Raw genomic sequence first — 13,695 nt, forward strand, 5'->3', positions numbered from 1 at the left:
AAGACATAGGCAGCAATGTCAGCATCCCATATGGGTGCCAGTTTGTACCCTAGCTGCTCCACTTCTGATCCAGCTCCCTACTAATGGCCTGAGAAAAGTAGTGGAAGTGTTTGGCCCCTGCCACCCATGTTGTAGACCCAGATGAAGCTCCTGGCTCCTGGCTGTGTCCTGGCCCGGTGCTGGCCATTGTGGCCTTGTGGGGAGTGAAACGGGAGATAGAAGATATCCATCTCTCCATCTCTCTCTGTAACTCTGACTTTCAAAATAAATCTTCAAAAATTTTATCTGTAAAGTTGTTATACTTATCAAAATGCCCTACATATAACATGCTATAGAAAACCTTATTATTGATCGGACAAATGTTTTAGGGAGTGATTTCTATTAAGCTAGTTGGTCCAGATTTGCTATATGTACCTAAGCATTTTTGCATTTGGAGTAGATAAAGTCAAATAAAAAGGAATAGAAGGGGAGAGAATAAAAAGCAGTACCCTGCTACAAAGTGTGTGGCATTATTGCTATTGAGAAAAAGGATTGTCATTTGGAAAGAGTTTCTGTATGCTAGCCAACTCAGAAACCATGATGTGGTTAGGAAAACTGCATTGTTTTCTTAGAAATGAAATCATTAGGTTATAAAAAAAAAAACTACAAAAAGCTTGTGTGAACACAGAAATCAGAGAGAATGGCTGAATAAACCTGGGAACTATTGTTCCAAATTCTTTTTTTTTTTTGTTATACCAAAATGTATCTTTATTTATTGACAAATAATAATTGTACATATTTATGGGGTACAATGTAATATTTTGATACATGCATACATTTTAATGATCATAGTAAAATAATTAGCAACCATTGCTTCATATATTCAAGGTTTCTTTGAGTATGAACATTCAGAATTCCTTTCTTCTAGCTGTTTAGAAAATTACAGTATGTTATTATTAACTATTATTATCCTACTGTGCAATAGAATACCAACAGGATTTTTTTTAACTTTTATTTAATGAATATAAATTTCCAAAGTACAATTTATGGATTACAATGGCTTCCCCCACATACCGTCCCTCCCACCCACTACCCTCCCCTTTCCCACTCCCTCTCCCCTTCCATTCACATCAAGATTCATTTTCGATTATCTTAATATACAGAAGATCAGCTTAGTATACATTAAGTAAGGATTTCAACAGTTTGCTCCCACACAGAAACATAAAGTGAAAAATAATAGATGATTTTTTTTAAGTGATGATGAAATCAGATCAGACCTATTGTCATGTTTAATCCCAGTGAGAGTCAAGTTGGGAGTTGATAATTTCTTTTTTTTTTTTTTTTTACAGAGGATCAGTTTAGTATACATTAAGTAAAGATTTCAACAGTTTGCACCCCCATAGAAACACAAAGTGAAATATATTGTTTGAGTACTCGTTATAGCATTAAATCTCAATGTACAGCACATTAAGGACAGAGATCCTACATGAGGAGTAAGTGCACAGTGACTCCTGTTGTTGACTTTACCAATTGACACTCCTGTCTATGGCATCAGTAGTCTCCCTATGCTCCAGTCATGAGTTTCCAAGGCTATGGAAGCCCTCTGAGTTCTCCGATTCTTATCTTGTTTAGACAAGGTCATAGTCAAAGTGGAGGTTCTCTCCTCCCTTCAGAGAAAGGTACCTCCTTCTTTGAAGACCTGTTCTTTCCACTGGGATCTCACTCGCAGAGATCTTTTGCCAGAGAGTCTTGGCTTTCCATGCCTGAAATACTCTCATGGGCTTTTTATTGTTCCAAATTCTGATGATGATTCACTTCCGTTGAAGCATGTCATTAAGCTCAACACTCCCGAATAAAACATAGGCATTACTCTGAAATATCAGATCCATATGGCTGGTTGGTACTCCATATCACTGAGAAATACTTGAAAGATGTTGTCACTTCCTTTCTTTACGACTTTACACAAGTTGAGTAGAACTTTTAGAAAAACATCCCAGCCTTTTCTCTCCTGGTCAAACTTTTTTAGGATATTACTCTCTGGAGTGTTTTGCTATAACACTAACCAACATGTGGGCAAATCTACCCAGGTAATGATTGTACTATTCTCTTGCTACAGAGAAAACTGAATTCAAAATGCTAAAGAAAATCAATATACTGAAATCCAGGTAAAGAACTCATAATTTGTTCCTTGGAATATGAAAGTTGAAACAACACCAAAACTCTGTTTAAACTTGAAACCAAGCTGAATTCTGCAATACAGAATAGGATCAATCTGGATAAGTGAACAAGTTTATTCTTTTTAAGAAAAAAACTGTAACACACACACATACAGTGTGAACTAATATTTGAACATTAATTTTAACACCACAGGGACTTTTAGAGTGAATTCTTGTGATTAGTTATCATGGAACTAATAGGTAAAATCCTAAATGTACAGTCTCATGTTGTACTCTCTTCCCCCTGAGGAGACAAATTTATGATATAGCAGCATAAACTCAGCCACATATATTAAAGACTGTTTTGATGGCAAAGGTCAACAAATTCAAAAATTGACTTATTCAGAAAAGAATGTGTGGAGTCTGCTTCTGTGTAGGTATTGAATAATAAGACTCACCTCTCTGGTATCTCTTTTATGCGTTTCCAGCTGAAACCAACAGGATAAATCAGCTACATTTTGAAGGATCTTTGCCGTCATATAATCCTTTAAGATTGATTCAATATATTTTAGGAAACATCATTCAAAGTTCAGAAGGCAGAAGCATAGGGAGCATTGCCATGAATACAGATCACTTCTGCAATATTTACAGATGTGGGTAGATGGAGGATATTGAGATCTTGCTTTCTTAACATTGCTTAGTCTCTGATGAAGAAGAACATAAAATCCCAAATATATTAAACTCTCTGATGATTATATTATATGAAACAAAGTCTAGCATAATAATGAAATAATTTTGGTACATCTAATTTGGTACCAGTGTAACTTTGTAAAAACAAAAATCCCACTTCTTTTATCTTTTATAGACAAAGGCATATCATTGTTGGTATCCCCAAAATATCATTTAATTTGATTTCTTTAATTTCCAGATACTCAAGTTCTTATCAGGAGAGAATTTGATGAAAGGAGAACCCTCTAAAAAGATTTTTTGTGGTTGAGATTAAATTATAGCTCACATTTTTCTAGGTTTAACATTCTCATCCTGAAGGTTACCCACAAACATTTTTGGTTTTATCTCTATATTGTCCTAGGTCTAAATTGTTAATGACACAGTGACAGGAATTTTGAAGCCTACATTGTGATATGTTTTCCATGATTTTCAATTATCTGTTCTTTATCTTAAATCATACTTTTTATGATACGTAGCATTTTTATTTTTATTTCACTTATGTAAACATCATGAAAAGCATGATGAATGTATATAACATCAGAATATTAATATTTCAAATGAACCATGAATTTGGGAAGTGCTGATAATTTTACATATGGAATAAATTCAAACTGGCTTTGCTTTTGTTAATGAAAGCTTAGAGAACCTTGATGTGTCAAAAATAAAATATTTAGAACAATCAGGTGCTGAGGTATTGATTGCACCAGCAGAATCACATCAGACACATTGGATGAAGAAATTCACACAGGCTGTTTGTACTCATTTGGAAATGAAAGCAGCTATCACACTGTGCTTATTTTTACCAGTTTTGTTCACCAGATGTTTCAGCATTATGTCATTGTACACAGCACTGAATTCTTTTAGCAGTATCCTCTGTAGTCTGGGTATGCTTGTAATTTGTAGTGTCCTATAGGTGGTGAAATAATTACCCCTCTCCCCAAAACGGATAGCCCCATCTTCAAATCTGACTACTAGGATAATAGATATTGTGGAAGACTATGGGAAGCAGCATTCATTTAGCAAATATTAAAGAATACTGTTTGTTGTTAAACTTTTAAAAATGCACCTCTCAACAAGCAAAAGAAGACTGACATATAATGAAAAGTTTAGCAAATAAGAATGTTAACATTAACAGATGCTCTGAAATCTATTTATGTAGTAGGAACAACAAAAATTTTAATGTCTTACTAGGCTGCTTAATGTGTCATAGTTGAAGATTTGTTTGATTATATAATCTCTAGATTTCACACTTGCCTTTTACCTGTGTATATCAACTTCATACCTTCAATCCAATGTGACCCTTTGCAACTTGATGCCTGTCTCAGCTGCCAAGAAGTCAAGGCAGTCCAACCACACTGGCAGGAGCTTCCCATCCATCTCACTACCCTTCTCCCATTGCAGGGATCCCCTCTCCACATTGCCTGCATTTTACTGACCTTTGGATTTACTCTGATTTTGTTTTTTTCTAGACTTGAAACAAGTATTCTCGGGATGGAGATTGAGTGGCATCCCTGTTTCTTCTCTCCTAGCTCTTTGGGTGAGATACTCAGTTCTAGCTCATTGTTTTGACCTGACACTGGCTCCATGTCAGGATCTGTCTGCATGATGATCTACCTGCATGATGACAAAGTCCTCAGTTGTTAGATGCTTAAACATTACAGCTAGCAAATAGTGCCTTTTCAAATTTCTGCCAGAATTCTTAGAAAGACCCTCTAGCTTCTTAATTAAATGGTAGAGTAAGCAATTAGGAACACTCTCAAAGTTAAATGACCCTCCATATTTCAAAGGGCTGGGGGAATTTGCCAAGGGATTGACCCTACCACTTTAACATTTCTGATTTTAAATTCAGGGAAGTAACTGCAGACTAGAAACCTGGGAAAAGAGATAGCTTTGTTTTTCCAATGAAGCATTTCTTTTCCAGCTTTAATTAAAACAGATGCCTTGTGTGAAGATTCTTTTATTTACATGGAACACATCGTGAAAATGAAGGCTTTAGCTCCCTGAAAAGCCTTTCCTGACCAGGAAAATGAGGCCAGGCTAACCCAACTTCACTTAAGTCCTTTGAAATTTTCAAACATTTCAAGTGCTCTTCAGAATGCCTTTCATGCCAAGCTCTAGGTACAGGTCTGCACAAAGCCAAATGAGCTGCAGGGGAAGTCTAGCCGATGATCACTGACCAATCCTTGATTTTCATTCTTGAGTCTGTCCAGATTCTTCTTTGGGAAGTGGATTAATGTTTGCAGAAGCCACTCAAGATAAGTCTCAGAAGCCATGGAGCTGACTTGTGAGTGTTCATCTCGTAGATCCTCTTAGAGGGTTTGTTGCATTGTGCCCCATGCAATGTTTAACTCTGAAAACTCGTACAGTTCCATTTTCAAGACAAGCTAGGGTGTGTGAAGATTTACTTGAAATGGATTTTAAGGCTTGTATTGTCTCTTACAAGTTGATAGATGGATGAGTTTTTTACTCTAGGAAGTATCTCTTCAATCTTAAGTAGATGATAGGAAAGGCACCTGTTTTCCTTTCTAAGCTTTCTTTTACTCCAGTTCTCTCCAGTTTCACTTTCTGTCAAGCCTATTTCTTCTGACTCAAGTCTCCAAATGAAGCATTGTTATTTTTCTTGTTGACTCCAATCATGTTAGCATACCACCAGTTACAATGCAAGAGCTTTGAAAAGTAGGTTCTCTCTTTTACTTTACACATACAGTATAAAGTTTTACATAGAATGAATACCAGCGTTTTTGCTCAAAGATTTATAGATCTACCTTTTCAATCTGAAGTGATATAGCAGTCTCAGGAAATGTTAGTGCTTGTTTCCCATATTGCTTTTCTGACAGAACATGCATTAAACAGGGTGTTCTCTGCACTTTAATTGAAAGCGGGTATTACAGATCACCCTCAGAAGACTCTAAGTATGCGTAAGTGCATACACAGTTGGTAAGAATTCTCCCTTTCCTATTGAACTTCAAAGAATGATTTCAGTTTCTTTTGGTTGGAAAAAAAAAAAAAAAAACAGACAATATCCCTGAATGCAGCATGGTGAATGCTCCATAAATGGTAAATATCAGTCATAATCTGCTTGATTTTAAAAATATTTTTGATCTTTATGATATTAAACATAAAAATGCCCTTGGGGTTTTCCAAAATATTCAGTGTCAAATTGTGTTTAAAAAGAAGACTGACAGTCATAAGCATTTTAAATACATGAAAAATAAGTAGTTTGATGATGGCAACTATCACCAACACTGTGGCAAGTTATAATGCTAGGTAAGAAGGGAGTTACCTACAACTTGTAGGAAGACAGCGACTCAAGAATTCTCTGGAAATCATTTATTTATGGAGGCAGTGTATGCTGATAGATAAGGAAAATTGATGGTTCTGCTATCCTTGTAAAAATCTGAATTGTTAATTTTAAGTTGTGGATGTTATCCGGTTTCTGAGACATTTTTACTTCTGAATTGGAAATTATTAAATTCTGAATTGGAAATTATTAAAATTCAAAACTTTATTCAATTGAAACAGAAATATAAAACTTTCCCTGGTATTTAACAAAGATAACTGACATTCTGTATTAGGTACTTCAGATATTCCAAGATAAAATATTCAGGTTTGACTTGAATAATTTAGAAGCACTCTGACTAACTAGAAATGTAGTTTATAGGGACATCTATAAAAATATTTGTACAAGATATATATGATAACATTGTACTGTTCCCATAAACTCATAGAATAATGAACTGCAATGACTGCTTCTTACATTAAAAAAAGCCTAATACTAAGTCCCAGTACCCTAGTACTGCCTTTAATTAGAATCCATTTATACCTACTACACTCCAAATTTTCCTTATTTGACTTCCAAGTCAGCGCCTTTTGGTTTTGTTCCTACTCAAGATCCTGTTATTTGCAAGATGAAGATTGGCCACAAAAAGCAAGCAAGTCCCTCCTTTTCATCAAGCAAACCTGCCCGGGAGGCTTTTCACACCCAAAACTCCCACTTTTGTTGCCCAGGACAACCATCAGCCAATGACTTACTGACAGGAGAGTACCTCATCATTATGCTCTTTTCTCCAGCCAGAGAACAGCTGGGTTCTTCGTTTGGTTCAGTCTGCATTCCAGGATGAAGCCAATCTCCAGCTGGAACCACATCCACCCCTGCTTGTCTCGATTCCTTCCCTGTCACAGCTTCATTCATGCTCTTCTGCATGGGAACTTTCCCTTGATATGTTACTCTCACAGACTTCTCACATCAGGCTCTCCTTCTAGAGCATCATGTCTGTGAAAAAGTATCATGACTGTAAAATAGTTCAGAATTAGAAAATTAGCATTTTATGGGTTGTTAGATAAAGTTAAAATTCAAAGCAAAACCATAGCTTGGAAACAAACAATTCCAAACAATATTCAGTTGTTCACTCTCAGTGTCAGTGGGATAACTGATATTTGACTTTGGTCCTTTGACCACAGACAGTGGAGCACAGTGATGCTTGAGGGAAGGGAAACCTGCAAATTACCTCTCATGTTTCTCCTGGCTTTTTCCGTGGGGATCCCTCTGACAGTACAGCGTGGAGGTAAAACCTGAAAGGAAAGTGATAGTTCTACTGAGCAGAGGAGACACAGACCCAAATGTGAAGCCAGTGAAGAGACTGTGGCTCAGGGTAGGAGAGGAAAGGCCACTGAGCAGAGGAGGGCATTGGCTGTCTGTGAGAGGTTTCCCTTCAGGTGTTGGGCCATGGGCTGGCCCGTGAACACACAGAGAACAACTCAGTAAGAACAAGTAGAGCTTGCCTGCTGTGGATGGAGGCAGCTTGGAGATACAAGAAGCTCTGCAGTGCAAGATCTGGTCAAGCTCCAATGCAGCCATAGGGAAAAGAATTGCTAAGGACCTAAACCATCCAGCTGAGAAACCATAACAATCAGACCTTGGGAATCAGGATTATGCCATAATGGTATGATCTAAGACTAAGGATAAGACAAAATCCAACCCACCAACCAGCAAAAAGCTAAGCCTTTGACAAAATCAAGAGGAGCCATCAATAATCAAATAGCTTCCTGTAACTAAACATGGCGACCTTTGAAGAAAGTGTGATTCAGACTGTACAATACGCACCATCCACATTATCCAGCATACCACTAGAAACTACTAGACAGAAAAACAGGAGAAATGTGATCTATAGAAAACAGAGTGAGTAAAAGCCAACCACAAATTATCCAGATTACAGAATTAGCACAAAGACTTTAAAACGACCATTCTAAATCTTTAACGTACATGAAGGAGATATAGAAATGACATGCAAAAAGCTGAGGGGCCTCAGTAGAGGGAAGGAAATTACAACTCAGATAAAACATGGAAGTTATAAAGCTAAATATGTCTTCCTATAACTGAAAAAAAGATGAACAGTAAATTGAGCATGCCATAGAAATAGTGAACTTGAAGACACGTCTATAGAAATAATCCAAGGTGAAGCACAAAGATGGGAGGGAAAAGGAATGTATCATCAGCTCCCTTTGAGACCAGAGCAAACAGTCTAAAGCTAGAAATGTAGAAAAGAGATGATAGGTCAGAAAATCATGAAAACAATAACAGTGAAAAGATTCCCACATTTGATTAAAAATATTAACCTTCAGAATGAGGAGGCTTAGAAAAATACGTACGAGGTAGAAACATCCTGAAAAACAAAGGTAGACAACAAGAGCAGTTAGCAGAGGAAGGCTACATTAATTATACATTTCTATAAAACAAAATAAATGCTCAGTCTCTGAAGAAATGCTGAATGTCATATTTAAAATACTGAAAGAAACCCCAAAAACTTAGTTCAGAATTCTGTATCCAGTAAAACTCCATTACAGATTATATATAAAATAAATTGAATAATAAGCTTAAGCTGAAAGAATTTCCTGTGAGAACTGCACAGCATGAAATGTTAAATGAGGTTGATTAAGTTGTAGGGAAATCATAGCAGGTGGAAATTCAAATTTGCAGGTAAAAATAAAAAGAGATAATATAAATATACTAGCAAACAGCAGAGACTCACTTTTACTCCTCTTAAGTTATTCAAATAGCCATTGACTAATTGAATGGAAACAGAGCTGGATTGCATTGTTGCTGTAGGCTGAATTGTGTTCCTTCTTCTACCTTCATGTCTCAATTTGTGTGTTGACTCTGTACCCCCAATATGATGGTATGCAAAGATGGGATCTTTGTGATGTAATTTGGGTTAGATGAGATCCTGAGGGCAGGGTCTTCATGTTGGAATTAGGATCCTTATAACAGGAAGAAGCCTCAGAGAGCCTGCTCCCTCCTCCCACCTCCCTCCTCCCTTTCCCCCAGAGCAATCTGGCCCAAATGTGAGGGGAAGCAAGAAGGTAGCCTTCTGTGAGCTGGGAAGACAGCCCTCACCAAAATGCAGCCATGATGACACTCATATACCCTCCAGAACTGGGAGAACCAATTTCTGTTGTTCTAGCTACTCAATCTATGGTAGTCATGGCAACCTGAGCAGATGAACACATTGTATAATTAATATACATATATAACTTTATATATAATATATCTAATTATATATAATAAATATATAATTACATATTATACTTTATGTGTAATATGTTATAAACATATATAATTATATACATACATAAATATATAAATATAATGATAATTATTAATAATTATACAATTGATATGTAAAGATAGTCTGATGATTTTATCACAAAATGTGAGCCTTAAAGAGGATAAGAGTATGGAGGTTTTTATGTTTTATGTAAAATACTGTGTGAGAATTATACTGTGATAGGCAATTATTAAAGCTAGCACTAACAGTAACAATGGAAAAATAGAAAAAAAAATCAAACAACAACAACAACAACAAAACCGGAAACCAAAGACCAAGGCAGAGGTTGGACAAATAGAAAAGAGTAGGATAGTAGATTACAACCACATAGTGTCAATTCCTACATTAAGTGTAGATAAATTAATACTTGAAAAGATTGAAGCAACATTTCAATTTACAAGTATATTAAAATGGACTTGGAAAGCCATAGCTTTAGACGTGTCAAGTAAAAAACATAAAAAACATGGAATAGCTCTTCTGGGAGATGTCAGTTTATTGTTATCAATAACTGAATCAAACAAATAGAAAATATTAATGGGTGCATCTAGGAACACAACTAAGAAAGGTACGTAGTTGCTATGCAGAAAACTATCCAACAACCTCAGCATGCTAGCTACTTTATTTTCTTCCTAACCTGATTGAACATAGGAAGCACATTACTTTAAATCTGAAGAGACAAGAAAAGGGACCTGTTTAGATTACAGATTAGATCAGGTTAGATTAGATTAAATTAGAGAAACTGATCCTTTGTCTGACAGTGTTATGGCCACTTGAGTTTATAGTAGCTCAATAATATCAGATATCAATTAGTTTAATGCTAGTGTTTGAGCATATCTAAAGATGTCATCAGGATTTAGAGAGAAGAATATATCCTATTTTGCAGAATTTAGGATGAATCAATTGATGTGCCCTTAAAGAAAGAAAAATGTGCTAATTCATGCTTTTTTTTAATTGAAGAAGTTCAGTATGAGGAAATCTAAAAAAATCAACAATATGGATAGGGACATCTTATTTAGGACACTGGTGACAAGAAGCAATAATCAGAAAAGAGACATTACAGGAAAGTAATCAGTTAATATTAGAGTTAGACTGAGTTAGTTTCATCAATGATGAATGTTCATCAGTTTCCAATTTGAGAGTAGGGGTAGATTTTAAAGAGGCTTAGATGCCAAAGTTTAGACTTTGGATCTGTAAAGCTTGAGTTCTACCATTTGTTAGCTATGTGACTTTGAACAAGCCATTTCATTCTGTGTTTCCATTTTCTCTTCTATGGAACTTGGAGTTAGAAACACATACTTAGGCTTCTCATGAGGACAAGGAGAATCTATGGTTCTTCTGTAACACATCAAAACTTTGTGTCTAGGAAATCATCAGTAAAAGCAGTGGGGACTGCTGTTTCTCCAGTAAGTAGGAGAGGGTAGACAAGAAGGACCTGTTGGGTGACTATTGCAGAAAAACACATATCCTATCCTAATAACTTTGTTGTTTTCCAGGATGTCTCATTTCCTCAAATCATTCCACTGTCATCCAACACTGAGGTAGAAGTCTGAGAACTCCCTTTGGTACCTCTACCTCAAACTTCTATATGAACAAGAGCCTCATGTATTTTCCTTCATAAGCAACTCACCTTTATCTCCTGAATTGAAACTTTACTTTCTAAACCCCAGACAGAGCTGCTACTATTATAATCTCTCATCTAACTCACTCAAAGGCTTCAGTTTTGTTTCCATGCTAGTAGTTCTTGCCCCTTAACCCAAGGACAGCCTCAAAATCCTCAACTCTGACCATAGTGCCAAAGATAAAATATTATTATGCCTTCAAGATTCTGAGCAATCTGGCCCAAATTAACGTTTTGGTGCAAGAATTAGTTTAGGAAGGAGAAAAAAGAAAGTTAATTGGATCAAAGGGTAGTGCCCCTGTTTAGACCAATTCTCTGTTATCAGACCAGCACATGAAGATCGGTTGTGTTTTGCGGAGGCGAGTGTCACATGGGAAGGAGATGAACTGTGCATGTAAAGCACAGAGAAAGTTTGTGGGGGAGGCAGATTCAAATCTAGCCAAGGTGTGCAGGCACCCAGCAATGAACAAGCTGTGTGACTGGAGGAATAGTATGGGGTTATAATAAACTGGGTTAAGGGACATTTTGAATATCAAATCTGGGAATTAGACATGTGTGGAGCAGCATAATCAGAACTCTAATTTCAGTTGTTTTTATTTAAACAAAAAAACTAATTTTATTTGAAAGGCAAAGAGACAGGCAGATGAAGAGAGATCCTTTATCTGCTTTTTTACTTCCTAAATGCCCGCAATAGCCAGGGCTTGGCCAGGTCAAAGTGAGAAGTCCAGAACTCACTCTGGGTCTTTTATTTCGGTGAGAGGAACCCAAGTACTGAAGCCTTCAGGGTGTGCATTAATAGGGAGATGTATTGGAAATGGAATAAGTGGGACTTGAACCAGGTACTTTGATACCAAGCTAACTTAACCACAGTGCCACACACCCACACCAGGATTGTAATTTTCAATGTTTGGGTTTATTATGGTTCTCCAGAGAGACAGAACTAGTAGATTATGTACAGGTGCATAAAAGGGGCTTTATTGGGGAACTGGCTTGCAAACCATGGCAGCTATGATGTCCCATCACAGATTGTTTGCAGCCTGGAGAGCTTGGGATGTGAGAAGCATGGTTTCAAGGGGTATGTGGTGTAATTCCTGGAGTCCACAGGCTGGCAAGCCTGGAATGGTGATGTCTAAGGAAGCAAAAAAAAATGTCTCTGTTCTATTGGGTATGGGAATACTAATTTTCCAGTCACATTTGTTCTCTGGGCCCTGAGCCAATGAGATGTTGCCTGTCCACATTGAGGACAGGTCTGATCCACTCAGTCCACTTAGATTTCACAGCTTCATATTTTTTGGAAACACCCTCACATATACATACAAAATAATGCTCCTCCAAATTTACAAATATCCTTTAACCTGTCAAGTTGACATCGAAAATTAGCCATCAGATCACAGCAGGTATCTCCCTACTGCCCTATCTCTGTTTCCACCTCTATTCTTACCATGGCCTGATCACAAATTAATGAACTCATACATCTTTTATCTCTCTGGCTGCAGGCTAAATTCAGTCTTTCTTCACTTTTGTGTGCATCAGGATTGCTAGAGAAACTTCCAAAATTTCAGTTTGTAGGCATGGATTAGTAATTCACCTAAACGTCCTTTGGGGAGAGTATACAGTGTTTAATAAGATGCTATCTAATTCATGACAGTCTTGTTCATTAAAAGCCCTTTTGCTTTGCATACATTAGGATATGCAGGTCTACAGGAACAAAACTGGGGCTGAAATTAATCTCTCAGCATGAAAACGGGATGAAGAATGGAAAGATTTTGGGAATAAATTAAGAGAGACCAGGAAACACTGACGCAGATACAGGAAAAGAAGCCAAAATAAATCTCTAGTAGTGGTATTCATAAGTTGGATTTTAGGAAAATAACAAGGTATAAGGGATGTTTAAGTTGTTAGCTATGAGTATGTGAGAGAATAAGTGGTCAAGTATGCTTCTAGGGGCTGGCACTGTGTTGTAGCAGGTAAAGCCACTGCTTGCAGCGCTGGTATCCCATAAGGGCACTGCTTTAAGTCCAGGCTACTCCACTTCCAATGCAGCTCCCTGCTAATGGCCTGGGAGAGCAGCAGCAGATGTCGCAAGTGCTTGGGTCCCTGAATACATGTGAGAGACCCAGAAGAAGCTTCTGGCTCCTGGCTTCAGATTGACTCAGCTCCAGTTGTTGTGGCCATTTGGGGAGTGAATCAGCAGGTGGAAGACCTTTCTATCTGCCTCTACCTCTCTGTAACTCTGACTTTTAAATGAATAAATATATCTTTTTAAATAAATGCTTCTGGCCAACAGAGTCCTTCGCTGCCCAATGGAGAACAAGACTGCATGGCCACAGGAACCAGAGTATGTGAGGGAGCTCAAACCTAGCCACAGTAGTCCTGAAAATATGATTCAAATACCAATTGTAAAATTCAAGTTTAGATTCAAGATGGAATCATTTTTCTCTGTCGTGTTAAAACTTGTGATGGAGTTTTATGAAACAAACACTTCAAAGCTGATAGCTAATCGGAAAGTAGAACAGTGCATCTCAACAGCTCTGGAGACAATCAGGTAAGAATAAACATTCTTTCAGATGATGAAAAACAAGTTCCAGTTAATCTGATATCCGATATT

At 37.1% G+C, this 13,695-nt stretch overlaps 2 long non-coding RNA genes across 5 annotated transcripts in view; one reads left to right on the forward strand and one right to left on the reverse strand.

Annotated features, from left to right (window-relative positions):
- The window catches only part of LOC138848879 (uncharacterized), a 126,768-nt gene that overhangs the window by 56,779 nt on the left and 56,294 nt on the right, over positions 1-13,695 (forward strand). For 2 of the 4 annotated variants that reach the window (XR_016230886.1, XR_016230889.1), the window contains one exon: positions 4,334-4,401. The exons of the other annotated variants lie outside the window; for them this stretch is intronic. This is a non-coding gene — a long non-coding RNA (uncharacterized LOC138848879). The remainder of the gene's footprint in view (positions 1-4,333; positions 4,402-13,695) is intronic. 4 annotated transcript variants of the gene reach the window in all.
- LOC138849019 (uncharacterized) overlaps positions 4,409-13,695 on the reverse strand; it is a 60,578-nt gene continuing 51,291 nt past the window's right edge. Inside the window, exons 4-5 of the long non-coding RNA XR_016230892.1 lie at positions 7,373-7,436; positions 4,409-7,156 (exon numbers count right to left, since the gene is read on the reverse strand). This is a non-coding gene — a long non-coding RNA (uncharacterized LOC138849019). The remainder of the gene's footprint in view (positions 7,157-7,372; positions 7,437-13,695) is intronic.

Source organism: Oryctolagus cuniculus, chromosome 3, assembly GCF_051225735.1.
Source record: "Oryctolagus cuniculus isolate XC-2025 breed Fujian yellow rabbit chromosome 3, ASM5122573v1, whole genome shotgun sequence".
In the NCBI taxonomy this organism is placed as follows: domain Eukaryota; kingdom Metazoa; phylum Chordata; class Mammalia; order Lagomorpha; family Leporidae; genus Oryctolagus; species Oryctolagus cuniculus.